Raw genomic sequence first — 18,883 nt, 5'->3', positions numbered from 1 at the left:
ATGTACTACCGTTGTACTGTGTGGCTAACGAGGATGATAGTGTGCGTCCCATGCAGACGCCTGCCTCACTCAGGAGCTGGGCATTAGGATGCAAATCACTTTAGTCATGGTCTAACAGCCAGACTATGAGAGTAAAAGTTTGTCACAAATGCCATCGGAAAATTGGTTTCCAGAATTTTGTTTTCAGAAGTAGCGAGCACCGTGACGCACTTCCTGGAAATTACGTGTCTTATTTGAAAAACTTCAGTTTGTAGTCTACGACTTAGGTGGAGGGACGATGATTCACTAGTCTCTTCCTATTAGTGGGCACCACCAGCCATTGCTTGCCATACCTGGTGATTTATTCATTCCTTTGTGTCGACGATTTTTCAGTTGTGTTCACTTAGATCTTCACAAACGCGCAGTCTGTGATGTGCGTTAACTTGTCTCAATGAATAATGGTTACATAGAATAAAGCTTTCAAACAAAATCATAGAATAAAAGATAAGCAGCAAGAAGGAGACGGACAATAATCTGGGATCTATGATGATAGGAAAGTGGTCGACTTGAAGAAAATATAGACGGAGAACATCTATTCAGAGAGCTGGGTGACAGACCTGGTAGTCACTGAAACACAATAGAAAGCAACAAAGAACAGTTCAGTGTTTCATACTTACGTCAACCTCCAGCCACAGTCACACTCTGCAGATAAAATGTAATCAAATCAACACCAAATATAACAACATAGAGCAGTAAAACATAATATCTTTCCCCGAAATGAACTGTTTTGTGGCTAAAATTCTTGTTGACGTTTGAGTTAACACCACTTGTGGGAGGTAATAGCTCTTGCGAGTGTTGTCGCTTAACATAGCACGAATAAATTGTGTTGTCCACTGTAAGGCTACTCTACTGCTACAGTGGAATTATGTTACAGAATTATAATGTGTTAAGTTAATGACATAACGTAGTACAACGAGCATACCTATATGAGATTACTATTGTTATATTGTGTTGTTATATTAGTGTTAGGCATTTGCGATATATTTTACAAAAATACAATAATGGTATACTAACATCCCTTCTCATTTTAGCTTTGGAATAACGCAGTAGTATACCAGAGTCAGTAACGCAGTAGTATACCAGAGTCAGTAACGCAGTAGTATACCAGAGTCAGTAACGCAGTAGTATACCAGAGTCAGTAACGCAGTAGTATACCAGAGTCAGTAACGCAGTAGTATACCAGAGTCAGTGAGCAATACATTAATCGTGTTGTGATAATGATAAGGAATATAAACAATGAAGCATTACTACGGTGTGTTGGTATGTCTGGCCAGCTGGAAAATAAACTACAACACTACAGTGCTTACTTGGTACATTTATGTATAAGACCAACTGAGCACGAGACTACAACACTGCCATTGTAACTTATAAATTCATGTATAAAACTAAGTGAGTATTAGAATGGAACACTACCATGATATATCTGTACATCACTATGCAAGGCTATTTAGGTATTATATATATATATATATATATATATATATATATATATATATATATATATATATATATATATATATATATATATATATATATATATATATATATATATATATATATATATATATATATATATATATATATGTTCCCTGGGGATAGGGGAGAAAGAATACTTCCCGCGTATTCCCTGCATGTCGTAGAAGGCGACTAAAAGGGGAGGGAGCGGGGGGCTGGAAATCCTCCCCTCTCGTTTTTTTTTAAATTTTCCAAAAGAAGGAACAGAGAATTGGGCCAGGTGAGGGTATTCCCTCAAAGGCCCACTCCTCTGTTCTTAACGCTACCTCGCTAATGCGGGAAATGGCGAATAGTTTGAAAGAAAAGAAAGAATATATATATATATATATATATATATATATATATATATATATATATATATATATATATATATATATATATATATATGTGTGTGTGTGTGTGTGTGTGCGAATACACTGCAAAAGAGAAACCTGTACACATATGGGATAAACACATAACCGCCAACAACAGTGTGTAAACGTGAGTCCCTTGACCAACAATGACAACTTCGTTGGTATGTACATTGTTTTAACTGCTTCTCTTTACCATAACTTCCTGTACCATCACACAAAATCACCATCACCGCCATTACCAAACATTCGCAACCACACCATTTACAACACATCACTATACTCTCACCATAGATCACTACATTTCCTCCTACACCCTCTACCATGCATCTCTGCACCCTGTACCACACACCATTACCTCCTCTATCACACACCAGTACACCCATTACCACACGCTATTACACCCCCTAACACATTACAGTGAACCTTCTGCTCTACAGTAGTACTCTCCTACCACAGGCCACGACACCCGCTACCATACACTGTAACTTGTCCTGCCACTCCCACGAGACACCCCTCACCACACACTTTCATCATCAACGCAACCATACCACAAAGCAGTACTTAATTCAGCGCTTCATTGAATTTTCCTCAGGACACATATATTCTACTGAGCACCATAACGTTGCCAAAAGCCATCATATCCTCTCTATAAAACCACTACCGCTACACCAGGTAGGACGTACCACTACCGCTACACCAGGTAGGACGTACCACTACCGCTACACCAGGTAGGACGTACCACTTCATCCGGTAATCCTTACCACAATATCCTTTAACACATACCGCTACACCCATTAACGCGTACCACTACACCTTTAACCACACAAAGCAAAAATCTTTACCACACTCGTGCATTCCTCTAGACCAAGGTACTGCCCTCCCTCCCACAAACTAAATAACCATTACTGTACATCATTATACCAATAACCAAATAACCATTCTCGTCCTTCTAACGGACAGCAGCACTTTCCCCATAATACTGCGATACGATATCTGGCACAAAAGAAGACTGCAATCAACATGACATAGCACTACAATCTGGAGCACGCCTCTATACCCTCCGCCAATCATCACTACATCAAAAACGTACCAGCATCGTCAATACACAACTGCATCAAAACACATGCGCTCGAGGCTATCAGTACCTAGGGGATACATCTGGATATTGAAGGTTCTCTTGATAAAGTGTCATCATTAGCAACGTTTGCCAAGTGAAGCACGAGGAAAGCCTTCCTTGTGGTTAACACCAGCAGAAAAAAAAAAAGATGCAGGTCAGCAATACAGAAGCACGTGAGCAGCACATTCTCACACGCCTCGGAACAAGCAGTATGATAGCGTGTATTCAGACAAATGCTTGCACTTGTAAACCAGCAAGGAAGCATATGCTTGAACAAACATTACACACTTTAACGAGCAGGAGGCGCTCAAACAAATATCACAGTAGCGTGCAATGAGACAAGCAACATGCACTTAAACAGTCAGCATGCACTCCAATACCCCATACAGCATACAGAATCTTCCTAGATCACACACACTGAAATTGAAATCAGCATGTATTACATACATGACGACCCCCCAGTCACAGGTGTTACTCTGACGCAAAGTGATTGCTAGCATCATTACCTCTCCCTCCTGATGATGGGCTTGCCAGCCCTACCCAGAAATGGAATAGAAAAAAGAGTAACACATCTAACGAAAACACTAAAATCCAAACACTAAAAAACATAAAACGTAGGCAAATGTAAAAACACTTATACGACAGAAAAATATCCAGTTCACAGTGCCAAAACAAGAGAGGATTTCTGTCAAATGTTTTAAAGTTCTACACTTTAGTTTTTCATGAAGATATTCCTAGAAGAAAATATGAAGAATCGTACAAATGCTACAGAGCAACATTTAGGGTAGAGTAAGAGTCTGTGTAGTACAGGACGGGATGTTATAATTGCGATAACTTTAGGTGGGTATTCCAGGTTCTATCGTCATAAGTTTAAGATTCTAATGTTACAAGTTTTAAGACATGGGGAACAGAATAGTCCTAGAAAAAATAAAACTTTCTTGTGTATACCGAGCCAATCAATCGCGTTATCTTTCATTTCCAAAGTACTTTGGGGTCCATGTGGAGTCCAAGAAACATGGGGTTCACACGGAATCCAGCCTCTCTGGGTTCCAGGTGGAGGCCACGCAGCTTGGGGCCTACGTAGATGGAGGTCAAGCAACTGAAGTGATAAGCGTAGACGTAAAGATTCCTTGCACTTTGATATTTGAGGTAGAGTAAATAGATCGATAAGGTAGTACGACTTTGGTACCTTGAGGGCCGCATGTCTCACTGTTTACGAAAGAGAAAGGATCTGGAATGTAAACAATGACATGATGCATCTAACTCTCAATCTGACTCATGTGTACACACAAGTACAACAGTTAGACATAGCATCCCAAACCCCCACCAGTGGCTACCACAGCAGCGTTTTACAACCGTCTGCTACACTCACTGGTGCTGGGAAACTGCAGAGGAAAGACTTCCCCAGAAAAAAAACGTGGCACATTACAACACAGGAGATGATGCACCGAACTCCCCACCACGGAGCAGCTGTAACTCTTTCTTGACGGCCGGTTATTTGCCTGCAACCAATGCTTTGCTCTGTCACTCATTCATCTTCGTCCATCTGATTTTTCCACTCTGTTAACGATGACGCTCGGGATGGCACAGCTGTCTGAAACACTGGGGCATCCATACATCCTCGTTAGTGTTGACATCTTCCAAAATAGGCGTGATTTTCTCATGAAAAACAGACTTAGATGAAGAGTTCATCATGTGAGTAGATGATATGAACACACTGAGAAGTCTGAGGGGCGATGCTAGGCTGTTACATCTGCTGACTGACTCGGAGGTGCACAAGTGGGGTGCCACTTGAGTTACAACTCAGGGAATGCAATATGTCTTAGATGTTTCAGGTATGATGAAGGTTCTGGATGTAGAAATGATATAAAATTGAGGAATCTTGAATGAGACAAGAATTGACAGAAATTCAATGGCTCATGTGTCATAAGAGCCCGGAAGGAAACGTACCAGCACGAATCAAAACAACAATATAGACATGCGAACGGTCATGGCGGACCGGTGTGAGGCAGTCTCTACTGGCAGCATCAGGCGGTCTGTGCGGCCACCGGTCCCGACGGTCAGGCTGCGGCTGGGCTAGATCAAGTAGGACGTTTTCATGTTTTGGCACTGTCAGAGTGTGGTTGATCCTTTGTTGGCCATCTTCCACTCTTTCTGCATCTCAATTTCCCAGGGTTTTTTTTTATCTTTCTGCTGTCTGTGTGCTTGTCTGTCAGTATAGACATCTCTCTTTATCTCTTTTCTTTCTCTCTATTCTACGTTTTTTTTCACTCACTCTCTTTATTCATTTGTTCGTTTCTGCATTATCTCGCTCAATTTCAGTCTGTTTCCCAGTTTTCTCCTCCTATCCTCACTTCTTCATCTTCGACTTTCTGTCATACACACTGCCAAAGATTTTCCCAGTAATTAGTTATCTGTCCTCAAGACCTGCCGTGGGAGAGGGGTCGGGAAGGTGTGCTTACGTAGGGAGAAAGTGGGGATGATGGGATCGGGTGAGAGACTTTCTCTCCCCTGCAAGAACACAAAAGTTTGTAAAGAAACCTTCCCAGTATTTCTCATCGGACCCACGGCTTCCTCATCCGCCGGGGAATCTCACAATGGCCTCGCCTGTAGTGAGGAGAATGCGAGTAGAGATATAAGGAGGAAACCTTCTTTGAAGCTCTCGACGTCCTTCCTTATGTATGTTTTGTCCTAATTTTTCTTCTCTCCAGATGACCGGATGCTGTATTCAGTGGCTCGGGTTTTCCGTGGGTGTGATTTGAGGGCTATGGTTGTGTACGGCTTAGGTCTAGGGACCAGGTGCTCCCACGCGTTGTGTTGAACGCTACTGTTCTTATCTGGTCGCAGGTGCTTTGCGCCTTGGCGAGTGGAATGAGCATGTTATGAACACACAGGCAAGCGTCAGGTGCCTGTTTGAAACGGTGAAAAACTGGAATGTTGACGAGTTTGTTTTACTAACTGATCCTTAGTAACGTTAGGGAGGCTAGAAAATCATTCTTTTATCTATTCTTTTCAACCACAATGGAAAAATCTTTATCTTACTCTAAAATGTCAGAGTTTCAATAAGGTACGGTAACGCCTCGCCCTATGAGCGGGTCATCAGTGACCCCCCTCCTCCTCAGGGGTGAGGTGGATGTTCTGGACGACACGCCAGGTTAACTAACAGATCGGTAGAAGATTTGTTCATGTGTCCTCCCGTGTGTGGATGTGTGCGTTTTTATTTACGTTTAATTGTTTGGCGAGTGTAATTGTGCGTGTGACTATGTATTTTAGGGCGTTTACTTGTTCTTTTTAATGTATGTTACTTGTATGTGTGTCTGTTTGTGTGTGCATTTGCGTATTCGTAGGTGCTTGTGTGCGTGGCTGTTTGCGTGTTTTTTTCCTATTTTTGTGTACACGTATACTTGTATATGTATCAGTGTTTGTATGCATTCCTCTGTCTGTATATGTGAGTATTTGTATGCATTCCTCTGTCTGTATATGTGTGTATTTGTATGCATTCCTCTGTCTGTATATGTGTGTATTTGTATGTATGTCTATGCGTATATATGTGCTTTTGTCTTTGCCAATTTGTGCGTATGTTTTATATCTGTATATATAAATATGCATGTGCACGTTTGTCTGAAGCCAAGCCAGTCCAGAGTGGAGCAGAATATCACTGCAGAGAGAGAAGCAGCACACTGGTAATGGCCCGTATATCTGGGGTGCATATATATGAGGTTAGGTCAAGGCTAACACAACACACCAGGAACCCCAAAGTTAACATTATATACACCCTCTCTAGCATTTCAGATATTTCATCTAAAGTTTACTAGTATTAATCTCTGGCCACAGCAGAGCTTCTGCTGCGTTATCCTTTTCTTCCATCCCGACGGTTGTAGTGTTGATGTGATGCCTACAACGATATGTTTAGACTTACGACCCGCGACGTCAAGTACTGGTGATGTTTATGAAGGTCTCTCTAAAAGGTTGAAAAAATTATTGCGTGTCGTTTGTGAGAGCAGACGAGATACCATCAAGCCTCAGCCCTTATATGAACAGCCCCCGTTACTCCCTCACTCTACCGTAAATTTGACTCTGATAATATTCTTATAAGTTACGGAAACCATCTTTACAAGTATACGTATGGGTGAGAGCTGGTTTTACTTTTATAGTTTACGGTCTTACCACATACACAAGTCATATTTCTTTTCTCCTTCAACATATTACTCAGGTTATCCAAATACCTATGCTATTCTACTCTACATTTTGTCTTTCCACCCATTTCATATCTATATCTTTCAGTCACACTATATACCATGACCAGGCTCCTTCATCGACACATGCTGCTTCTGCACCGACGAAGCCAACTCTATAATCTTACTAGGTTGCCATAATACACCCGTAGACTCCTCCCTTCCTGCCATGTCTGATATCACGTCCTCCTCAAGAAGCCTGACCGAGCCACCACCGTAGACAGTGAACAGTCACAGTCACACAGTCTTCCTTGGTCATGTACACGTGTAAGGTAAACCATTCATCGATGTAATCACTGTCTCACAAGCTGTCCTACTGTCACAGGCAGGTTTCCTGTACTCTTCATATGCTCAAACAGTTGCAGACACCTACTATCTCTACTGATGCCTATTATCTCTACTGGTTCCTGATATCTCTATCGGTAACTCCTATTATGAAATTCATGAAAGATGTGTAAATTCTGGCAATTCTTTCTAAGGTCTTACCACCATGAGGACAAATAACCAGTCTGTACATTTTGATATCCATAAGAAACATTTTTCATTGAACAGTCTTGGGTTGTCACGTCTTTGTTGTCTATATTTCGGAAATAAATGACTAGATTTCCTTTACGCATTGTCCTCATTCTTGTAAATATTAGCCTTTCTCTGCAAATAATGACTTTCTTAGCATTTTACACCCACTCCACGTCCTGCTGAACATGTGATGGACACACGTAATCTCTCAGTACCCTCTCTTCTTGCACCTCGTACATTGCTGTCTGCCTCATCCACAGATACCGTAATTCAACCAATCTACTTTATACTGGTGCCTACTTCCGTGTCAAGATGTTTGCCTGTCACTTTGAGCGTCTTTTTCTCATTCACTCGCGACCGTTTGTCTGTACAATATCCCTTATTTTACCGCTTTTAACTTCCTTTCACTCTTGCTGCTCCATCGTTACCAGATCCACATTTTTTCTCCTCTGCTGTACCAAGGACCCTCCTTGGAGTTCATATACCAAACTCTGCGTGATATACTTTTCCTGGAGGCCGGACTCCATAGGGACACCAAGCATAAAGCTGAGCGAAGCCTCACCGGCTGCACCAGCTCCCCGTCAGGTTAAAATGGATAAAATCCATCAAATGAAAACGTTGTTGCCGGGGCTCAGCACCAGTCCTGTTCCACGTAATCGGATCCATTTCAGAAAAAAAAATGACCGAAATGAATAGAGACCAAAGGTAAATCACACTCAGCTGCAGGCAGACTTTATATAAATATAGATAAACAATATGACTCGATGGAACTTCCTCTAACATATATATATATATATATATATATATATATATATATATATATATATATATATATATATATATATATATATATATCTTTTTTATACTATTCGCCATTTCCCGCGTTAGCGAGGTAGCGTTAAGAACAGAGGACTGGGCCTTTGAGGGAATATCCTCACTTAGCCCCCTTCTCTTTACCTTCTTTTGGAAAATTAGAAAAAAAAAACGAGAGGGGAGGATTTCCAGCCCCCCCCCCTCCCTCCCCTTTTAGTCGCCTTCCACGACACTCAGGGAATACGTGGGAAGTATTCTTTCTCCCCTATCCCCTATAATTCAGACCATCTATAACTAAACTGAATCATTCTATATATAATCAAACCGAATTACAGATGTGAATATAGAAATAACGCATAACATCGTCCACAGGATTAGGAGAACAAAGGAACACAACATTATATACTCCAGCTGCACAGGTAAGATGAACATTTATGGGAAGTTAGATTCTGTATTTCATACTTGACTCGGAAAATCCACCTTCTTTTTGCTATATGAAGATATTCTTTTACTGTCGCGCTAAAATTCTCTTGATTGTGCAAACACACAAAACTTGGAGTAAAAGAATTAAATTCTGAAAAAGGATCGACGAATTTTTCTCCAGGATTTAATATTTCACAGCAGAAATTTACAAAAGAAATATATTCCAGTATTTCTACAAACACAAAGCGCCACAGATGGCATCTCTGGAGCGGCGAAGCCAAGAACCTGGAGACAGAAAGTCAATGTGGCCGAGGTACGGCAGGGGACTGTGTCAAGTGGCGGTGTTACACACGATTGACAAACCCGAGGAATTGATCACGAGTCTGGTGGTCACTGTGAGAACTGCCCTCCCAGGTCGGTCCTCTTTATGCGTGTGTATGTGTGTGTGTGTGTGTGTGTGTGTGTGTGTGTGTGTGTGTGTACAAAATAGCTAAGTCTGCCTTTAAGGAACTGAGATTCCTTTTAGATGTTGAAATTTCTTTTATTCCGAACATTTGCTCCGTTTATCCAAAGGATTGATCTGTCCATGTATGGTGTATTGCTCTCACATTTGAGATGGTTCTAACTGTATTCTTACTTGTCAGAGCTGCGTCAAAAGCGGTCTGACTTATAAATTCTTTCAAGCTAACTTCAAAACTTGACCCACTTACCCTGTACCTCAAGGTTGGTTCACTTTCTCTCATCAATAGTTAGTACTTTGGTCTTTGATCTCGAGACCTCACTGCGTGTATACCCTCCACCACTACTAGCTATACTTCGCAATGCTTAGTAAGCTGTTGCTTCACATGATTACTGTATGGCCGTTGGCAGCCAAAGGATGAACAGTTTTGATAATTGTTTCTATCCTTAAACCTCGAATTTTTCGCAAGACACTTTACTCTGCGCCTCTTTAGGAAAGTACATTTAATTGTCTTAATGTCTCTTTATGTGTAGGAAACTCATGTATTCTGGGATCACTGTATCCTCTGTATCCTACAGGAAGTCTCTACCCCTCTCGTGTCTTTCTCAGTTATCATGACGAGGCATATCTTGAAAGGCTTTTCACTTCCAACAGAATTCGTTGGTACTTTTCCTTGTCTCTTCTTTCCCCTATCATGAACCTCTCTTTATTTCAACTCAAAAAAAGAAGATAAAATGATGCAATGGACAAAGCACTGTTTTGAGGATGTATGAAAGTAATGCAACATTTCCTTGAGACCTGATTGTTGTGTTCCAATACATAAACATGTTGAGGTAACCTTGTGTAAGACTAGCATGTGATTCTGAAAGCGACCAAGTCACCCACCATGACCAAAACACAGTCGGACTCCTACCATGCCTGACTCTGTAGTAAGGTGAAGGGTTTGGTTTAATGAGGCAATGGAGAATTCCACCAGTCCATTCTATGGTGTATTCTTGGGTTGTAAATTAATCATTATGCAGATGAAATAGGCCTTGGTGCTGAATATGCTACATTTTATTTATTTACATATTTCCTGGTTATGTTTCCTTAGATCCTCTGTTTTCCTTCTCTTCAGTACCGTTTTAGTTTCACCTAAATCATACAGACATACACACAGGTCAACGTCAGCTTCCTGGTCTTTACATCATATATACAAACATTTTCATAATCTTTAATTCACTCTGAGTTATTGTGCCGACGGCGATCTAAACTGAGCATAATTTCCTTGTAAACAGAGGCTTTCATCCGAGAATAAAATACGCTGAAAAATAGGCAACATAAAGTAAAGTGAAAACTAATCTAAAGAATAACAGAAACGTTACATACAAATGCAGAGGAGGAGGAGAATAAGCAGGTTTCCTTCCATTTTGGTGTATTACAATAATATGCATTTGTCTGAGCACTAATAACCTAGAAAATGAATTAGTCTAAAATTTCTGTTATCCATTTTGGTTTCCGGACAGATAAATTTTCTAAGCTATGTATTATATTATCATATTAATCCCGCAGCAGTACTTGACATTGATGAAGTTGTATTAGGTAGGTAGATGTATTGTTTGCATATACAGTTCTGAAACACTTGACCAAGGATACTCATACCATCTCTCGAACACTTCATAAGCAGGAGCCTGGGGCACTTCCCTGGAGGGGGTATGGGCCCCTGGGGTGTGTCAAGGGCCACTTTACCTGCACCACCTCGACTTACGACCTTCATCTACGGCCCTCCTGTGTAGCCAAGCCAGACGTAACACTTGACCGGCACGCGACCGTATGACCCACAACGTCGTTTATGATAAACTTTGTTTACTCTATGTTTTGGTTCTTAGCGCAAGGAAAAGAGTATTAAAGTATAGATATCTATTGATCTATTCTCATTCTCATTAATATATATAATATATATATATATATATATATATATATATATATATATATATATATATATATATATATATATATATATATATATATTTTTTTTTTTTTTTTTTTTTTTTTTTTTTTTTATACTTTGTCGCTGTCTCCCGCGTTTGCGAGGTAGCGCAAGGAAACAGACGAAAGAAATGGCCCAACCCCCCCCCCCATACACATGTACATACACACGTCCAGACACGCAAATATACATACCTACACAGCTTTCCATGGTTTACCCCAGACGCTTCACATGCCTTGCTTCAATCCACTGACAGCACGTCAACCCCTGTATACCACATGACTCCAATTCACTCTATTTCTTGCCCTCCTTTCACCCTCCTGCATGTTCAGGCCCCGATCACACAAAATCTTTTTCACTCCATCTTTCCACCTCCAATTTGGTCTCCCTCTTCTCCTCGTTCCCTCCACCTCCGACACATATATCCTCTTGGTCAATCTCTCCTCACTCATTCTCTCCATGTGCCCAAACCATTTCAAAACACCCTCTTCTGCTCTCTCGACCACGCTCTTTTTATTTCCACACATCTCTCTTACCCTTACGTTACTTACTCGATCAAACCACCTCACACCACACATTGTCCTCAAACATCTCATTTCCAGCACATCCATCCTCCTGCGCACATCTCTATCCATAGCCCACGCCTCGCAACCATACAGCATTGTTGGAACCACTATTCCCTCAAACATACCCATTTTTGCTTTCCGAGATAATGTTCTCGACTTCCACACATTTTTCAAGGCTCCCAAAATTTTCGCCCCCTCCCCCACCCTATGATCCACTTCCGCTTCCATGGTTCCATCCGCTGACAGATCCACTCCCAGATATCTAAAACACTTCACTTCCTCCAGTTTTTCTCCATTCAAACTCACCTCCCAATTGACTTGACCCTCACCCCTACTGTACCTAATAACCTTGCTCTTATTCACATTTACTCTCAACTTTCTTCTTCCACACACTTTACCAAACTCAGTCACCAGTTTATATATCGTTCATGTTCAAATTCTATGAGAGTAGTCAAGAATGTTTACATGAGAATTATCGAGTAAAGTATTTCTACAAGACGGTACTAAGGCAAGGCTGGAGCCGTGCAGGTCTGGCCGCTGCTCCCTGCAAGCGACAGGTGTATAATTCCCGTCTCAGCGGAACACCATTTTTTCCTCCGGATATTAGACGATGTCTGAGTCTTTATGAGCCTGGAGCTCTGACTTACCATACCCAGAGGAGTTTAACCTTATACTTTGTGTTGTAGTAACTATCAAAATGTTAATCTTGAGTTATCGATAACGAAATCAATCTAAGTGCTTATCATACGAACTCACTCTAGAAAGAATAAAATGATTACAACAAGAACAAGATTAATAATGGTGGTCTCGAAGTCTCTAATTACTCAAGTTTCTTTGTTGTTTGTGTCCTCATACACACTGCAGCCGAGGTGCTGTATGGTCCTCCTCAGCATCCTCTCATACCCGCGCTCTCAACACTCACATAAAATCCTCGCTGAACTCTCTAACTCCTAAACTTGGCCCTCGATCAGACGTCGAGAAATATATTCGTAGCATTTTTTCCAGCCTCCTGCCAAAGTCTGTAGACTTTTTGTTGTGTTCGTTATGTGTGGGTTGGTAAATCTATAGACTTAACGTTGTGGGAGTAAATTGTGGGAAGGAAACCTTGAAGACATTTTGTTCTGTTAATGAAATATTGGTTGATAAATCCATCTTTTTATGGTGTGTCAGAGAAATGTGTTTGTTGGCGAGGTGGTAGACTTTTTATGTTGTTAGTGAGATGTAGGTTGGCGAGATGGTAGACTGTTGTCATAGTGATACTGGGAATGGTTTGTCTGTCAACATTTTCTTTCTTCGTACACTTTCTATGTAAATGGTTTTGTATGACGTGACTCAAGTATAAAAATGTACGGTTCTGTAGCACTCATTAATACACCAAGTATGATGAGGCTTTTCACTATTTAATCTTGTGAAAACGACTACAATACAAGTATGTTGAGCTCCTTCCTTGAGTCTGCTGTCAGCCAGGCAGCTGTTCACCTTCCAGAGAGTCGATACACTGCGTCACTGCTCAGGAAGCTGCTATACTGCACACTCATCACTGCTCAGAGGAGATGCAGGGTCCACACAGGGACAAGTTTCCTCTCACGCTTGTCCAACCCATGTAAGTAAATGTACGGCGGGATCTCTTTGTGCGCCATCATATTCACAAGTTGATAACTTTCCTAACCCTCTTTCCAAAGTCTTGTAATGATGTTAACCCGCTTGGCAAAGCTGCTAACTCTTACAATTGCTCTTCCTGTGTGATAACAAAAAGGATTTCTCGTTTGAGACAGAGTTCGAAGCTGGGAATTTCATCTTCAAAGGGACAAGTTCTTTTTTCACCGTGAACTTTGTATGTGCTTTCCAGTCAGAGATTAGTTTGTGATTTGGAGATGAGTAACCTGTGGGTTTAGTAGTAAGTGAGGAAAACGTGTGATCCAGTGTGAGAAGCGAGCGGTCCAGTCAGAAGAAAAGTGTTCATAATGAGCTGTTTTGTGTCCTAGTTTGAGAAAAACGTTTGTCTTCACCTGTGGGTGCACTACTTGCAACACTCTCACATCATACTTTATACTGATTCATGCGAGCATAATGTGGGGATTTCTAGTATGACTATGATATAAGTATTCAGTGTGAGCGTAGTATATCGTACTGTGTGGAGTGACAGTATTCTTGACTGCGTAAAGAACTGCAATATCCCACGGAACCTAACATGAATATCTTAATGTTCTTTCATTTTTTTTATGAAACACACAGGGAACACACGAGCCCAGAAAGCCTTCAAATCTCATCTCGCACTTCCCGTGTCATCAGCTGTCACAACCGATGCACACACACACACACACACACACACACACACACACACACACACACACACACACACACACACACACAAGCTCGCGCGCGCGCGCTCTATACATTTACCAGCATTTTAAAGCATATGTGGGGGGTGGGTACTGTCGCTGACTACACGTATTCCTAAAGTTAGACTGCGTCTTTCAGTTGGTTTTCTTGTGTTTTAAAGATATTTTTCCTGGTGTTTCTTCACCTTGCGCATTTCCTAGTTTGGGAGAGAAAAGAAAAACTCGACTTGTGAATTCATTCGGTGAAGTTCCCTAAACATGCATATGCACTTAAAACTTCCCCATTTAGAAGGAACGCAGTCAGGGTTTTCTACAGACCTGAATGTGGTTCACATTCATGCAGAACTAGTATTCAGGATTTTATGAGAGCAACATACTTATATACACGTATGGATGACACCATCTTACGATGAAAACCGATATCAGAGAAATGTTCAATTAGACACAAACACAGACAGGCCCAAGAGTTTGAAACTTGGGAGCGGATGTCAGCCCACGGCCAACCTAGCTCTTCATCTTCCCCTTATGCCTGGTTGATGAATGGATAACTGACTTTGCTTGGGGTTTATGTGTGTGTGTGTGTGTGTGTGTGTGTGTGTGTGTGTGTGTGTGTGTGTGTGTGTGTGTGTGTGCGTGTGTGTGCGTAAAAGCAAGGGCGTGATACATTATACAAGCTTAAGAGACGGGGCAACAAGTGAGTAAACATCTCTCCCTGAAACATACAAACAGTAATCTCACACACACACACACACACACACACACGCACACACACACACACACACACACACACACACACACACACACACACACGCACACACACACACACACACACACACACACACACACACACACACACACACACACACACACACACACACACACACACACACACACACACACACACACACATACACACACACACAACACGCACACACACACGTAGATGAAGTAGCGTTCTTGCTGGAGTGCGGGAACCTCCCTCATTTCACTGAGTCATAAATCTGAGGCAAGTAATCATTTTAGAAGAATGATTCAAGAATGAAAAAGTCTCATCAAGTATAAAGTCACAGGTTGTTAATCAAGTGATGGAAACAAATGCATAAATATGGCGCTACCTCGCTAACACTGGAAAGGGCAATCAAGTGTAACGATAATTCTGAATATATATATATATATATATATATATATATATATATATATATATATATATATATATATATATATATATATATATATATATATATATATATATATATATATATATATATATATGAATTTGAAGTAAATGACACAGGTACTTTGTTCGTCAATTATCAATGTTATGTCAGAGAATATCCTCACTCAAGATAACACACCCGTTATCATCTTCCACCATGTTATATTCCTATCTTAGTATTATTTCTTGTTTCGGTGTATCATCCTTCATCCCTCTATGTCCTCCCTCCCGGCGGTAGAGCTGGTTCTCGGATGATACTCACCAGCTGCTTACGAGCCACCTGGTAAGGCTTCCTACATACACTTCACTTTCAATATTCACTTTCAGCAAAAAAACAAAGTTTCTTATACGTTTTCCCTCTTGCCTGCCTCATGTTGTGCATCCCGTCACTCCTCAGATATCTGATACGAACACCGTCTGTGTTGCCTTCCCTCCGGAGAGGTTGGCCTACATGACGATCCTTCGCTGTACAATAACCAATAACGTACTGCTCGAATTCTGATAAAAAAGATATTCTCAGACATCCTGCCCAGACAGCCAGCCTTTCGTCCCACGCCCACCACCACGCGCCCCACATGCTTCCTAACATACTTGTCATGCCACAAGCCGCTTATAAAGATACCTGTTCAGTAAAGTTTATGCAAAAAAATCTTAGAATAAGCCATTGTCTTAATGGTTATACGTCCTATGAAGGAACATCATTAAGCTGTATGCATAATGAATTAGATGTGTTTACATGTATTCACTTCTCCGAGATATAGTCAAGCGTGCACACCGGTTGAGATTTTCTCTTGTTTTATACGCAAGGCAAATAATCAAGCTTAACCAACTCAGATCTGCACAAAGCCATCTCACACATGCACAGGACCATGATACACGTGCACAGGACCATGATACAGGTGCACAGGACCATGATACAGGTGCACAGTGTTATTCTAAGACATGACCAGACATCTTATGCTCTAGTATCATGACCCATTACTTAACAAATGTTGCTTCTACAGGAAAGTGATTTTCTGGGTATTGTAATCACCCGCCAGCATCATAGATTTTCCCCCATCGGTCTCACGTCACAGTGAGTCTGACTCGTTGTTACTGCAGCCTTTTCCGTTGTATGGCCACGACCACGAGTAACCACGACCACGAGTAACTTCTGGTATTACTCTTCTAGCGAGTTTTGTCTCGTTTATTCAGCAACATCCCAGAGCATTTCACCTGATGTGTTGTTCTTGATACTCACGCCACTGTTCCTCAATAATGCTAAAGTTTTAGTTCCAAAACGTCATGGAATAAACGATGTTGAAATTACTCTTATGAAAATCTGTATGTATTTGCCCACATGATTTTGAAAGAGATAGTACCTGTGTTTATGTGTGTGTTTGCTTAGGTGAACATTTGAAGACATGCAATTTCACCTAAAAGGTAAATAGCATCAATTCATAACTTAACAGCATTTCAGAAACGTCCTGAATATTTATCATTTATCGTGCAAGAAAACATCGCATTACCATTAACAGCAACTCTTGCATTATTAAATGGGTAAAATGGTGAGTAAATCATTTACAATAAAATATAGTTAGCAATATACGAAGTGAATATGAAATCTCTGCGTAGCTTTTCCATCTGGAAGTCATCAATAGTACTGAGCGATGTTGGGCTCTCGTTCAGCTGTCACAGTTGGTCCACCGGTGTCTTCCCAGCTGTAGCATTACCTGTCGTGTAAACAGGTTTTCATCTGTTCTTAAAACCCAGGAGGTTCACCAATGCCTAGAACCCAGGGGAATAACCAGCGCCTAGAACTCACTTGGTTCACCAGTGGTAGGAACCTAAGAAATTCAGTGGAACCTAGCACAAAAGAAGGTCTACCAGTGGAGAATTCAGCATCAACACGATCTTGCTCCAGTGCACCTGTTGTCTTGTACTGTAGGGATCCAGATATGTTAGGCAGGGAAGAGTTCTGTAGTACCGTCCACAGGGTCTCTGGGTAGAGCCGGTTCCCCAGCCCACACAAGCAATTGCTTCCAGTGGTATAACTGCAGCCGAGCATGAAATCTGTATTTATTAGTTTTAATGGATGCTTCAAACCTTTTCCAAGCGGTCATGTGTGAGTAATTCTTTATTCATGCCAATGTTAACAAATACAGTTGCAAGGAAAAGAATACATCATATATTTTGTAATGGTATTCTAATATTTAGCATAAATCTATACCATTAGATCGATGATAATATGTCCAGCTGTTAAGTAAAGATATCGGTGAAGAATATAGACCAAGAGAAGAAGATACCCTGAGCGTCCCACCGTGTGGAGGTGGTGGTGGTGGTGCCTCATGTGCGACCTGCCACATCAACTCTTTGTCCAGCTGTTCCCTACGTGACGGGTGCTGGGGTGGGTGGGTCACCTCGCTGCACACCAGCCTTCACGTTTCAGGGGTGGCGGGACCATCTCTCTCCGTCATGAAGTGTTGTACGAGCAGGATGTTCGTCACTCGCTGGACTACATCTTGTGAACATTTGGTACAATCATAGAACATTTTAAGTTTGTGTGTGTGTGTGTGTGTGTGTGTGTGTGGTCCACATTCACAATTTCCTCACCAAGATTATTCCACGTGGTTCTGAAATGTAGGAGCGAGGTTGGGGGTCTGTGTGAGAGTACCCACTGGTTCCTTGTAAGACTCAATGTTGCCTGAAGAACATTACTATTAAGACCAAGAGTAGCAGGAACAGTGTTCCTCAGGTAAGTGATTATTGTAATTATTATCAAGTTAGTTACTAATTTCTTACCAATTCATGTTCTGTGGCCGGGAATGCCACTGCATAACCTTTGTGTTAATTCACCGGACTTTCCATCGTCATGTCATGATATAAACTTTCTATTGTGTAAAGAAATGGCTTTTGGAGTTATAGTAGACACGTTCAGGTCTTTGCATTTATCATTCATTCTATGACCAAATCATTTATGGAGCGAGAATGAACGTTTCTTAACACTTACAACCAAACGTAATGATAATGAGTGACCAAGTACTTTATATCAAACTTCAGTTGTGGCAGGAAATTGTGAGGTACATATTTGATCAGGTCAGACGCTGAAACTTCCATTTTCTTAGATACATGAAATGAATTCTTTGTCAGAAAGTAGCGAGATCAACCATTCATTGTGTATATGATATTATTGTTATTACTGTTATCATTATCGTATTCATTCAAGTATTACAATGATCATCATGTTATGTGAGTCCTAACGTAGTCTAACATCTTTTTGCGTTTCATATGAAGGATCTAATCAGTAATTACGTGGTATCTTCTGTATCGTCTAACTCGT

Source organism: Panulirus ornatus, chromosome 20 (genome assembly GCF_036320965.1).
Source record: "Panulirus ornatus isolate Po-2019 chromosome 20, ASM3632096v1, whole genome shotgun sequence".
NCBI lineage: Eukaryota > Metazoa > Arthropoda > Malacostraca > Decapoda > Palinuridae > Panulirus > Panulirus ornatus.
The sequence above is the reverse complement of the archived record's forward strand: the minus strand, read 5'-3'. Positions refer to the sequence as shown.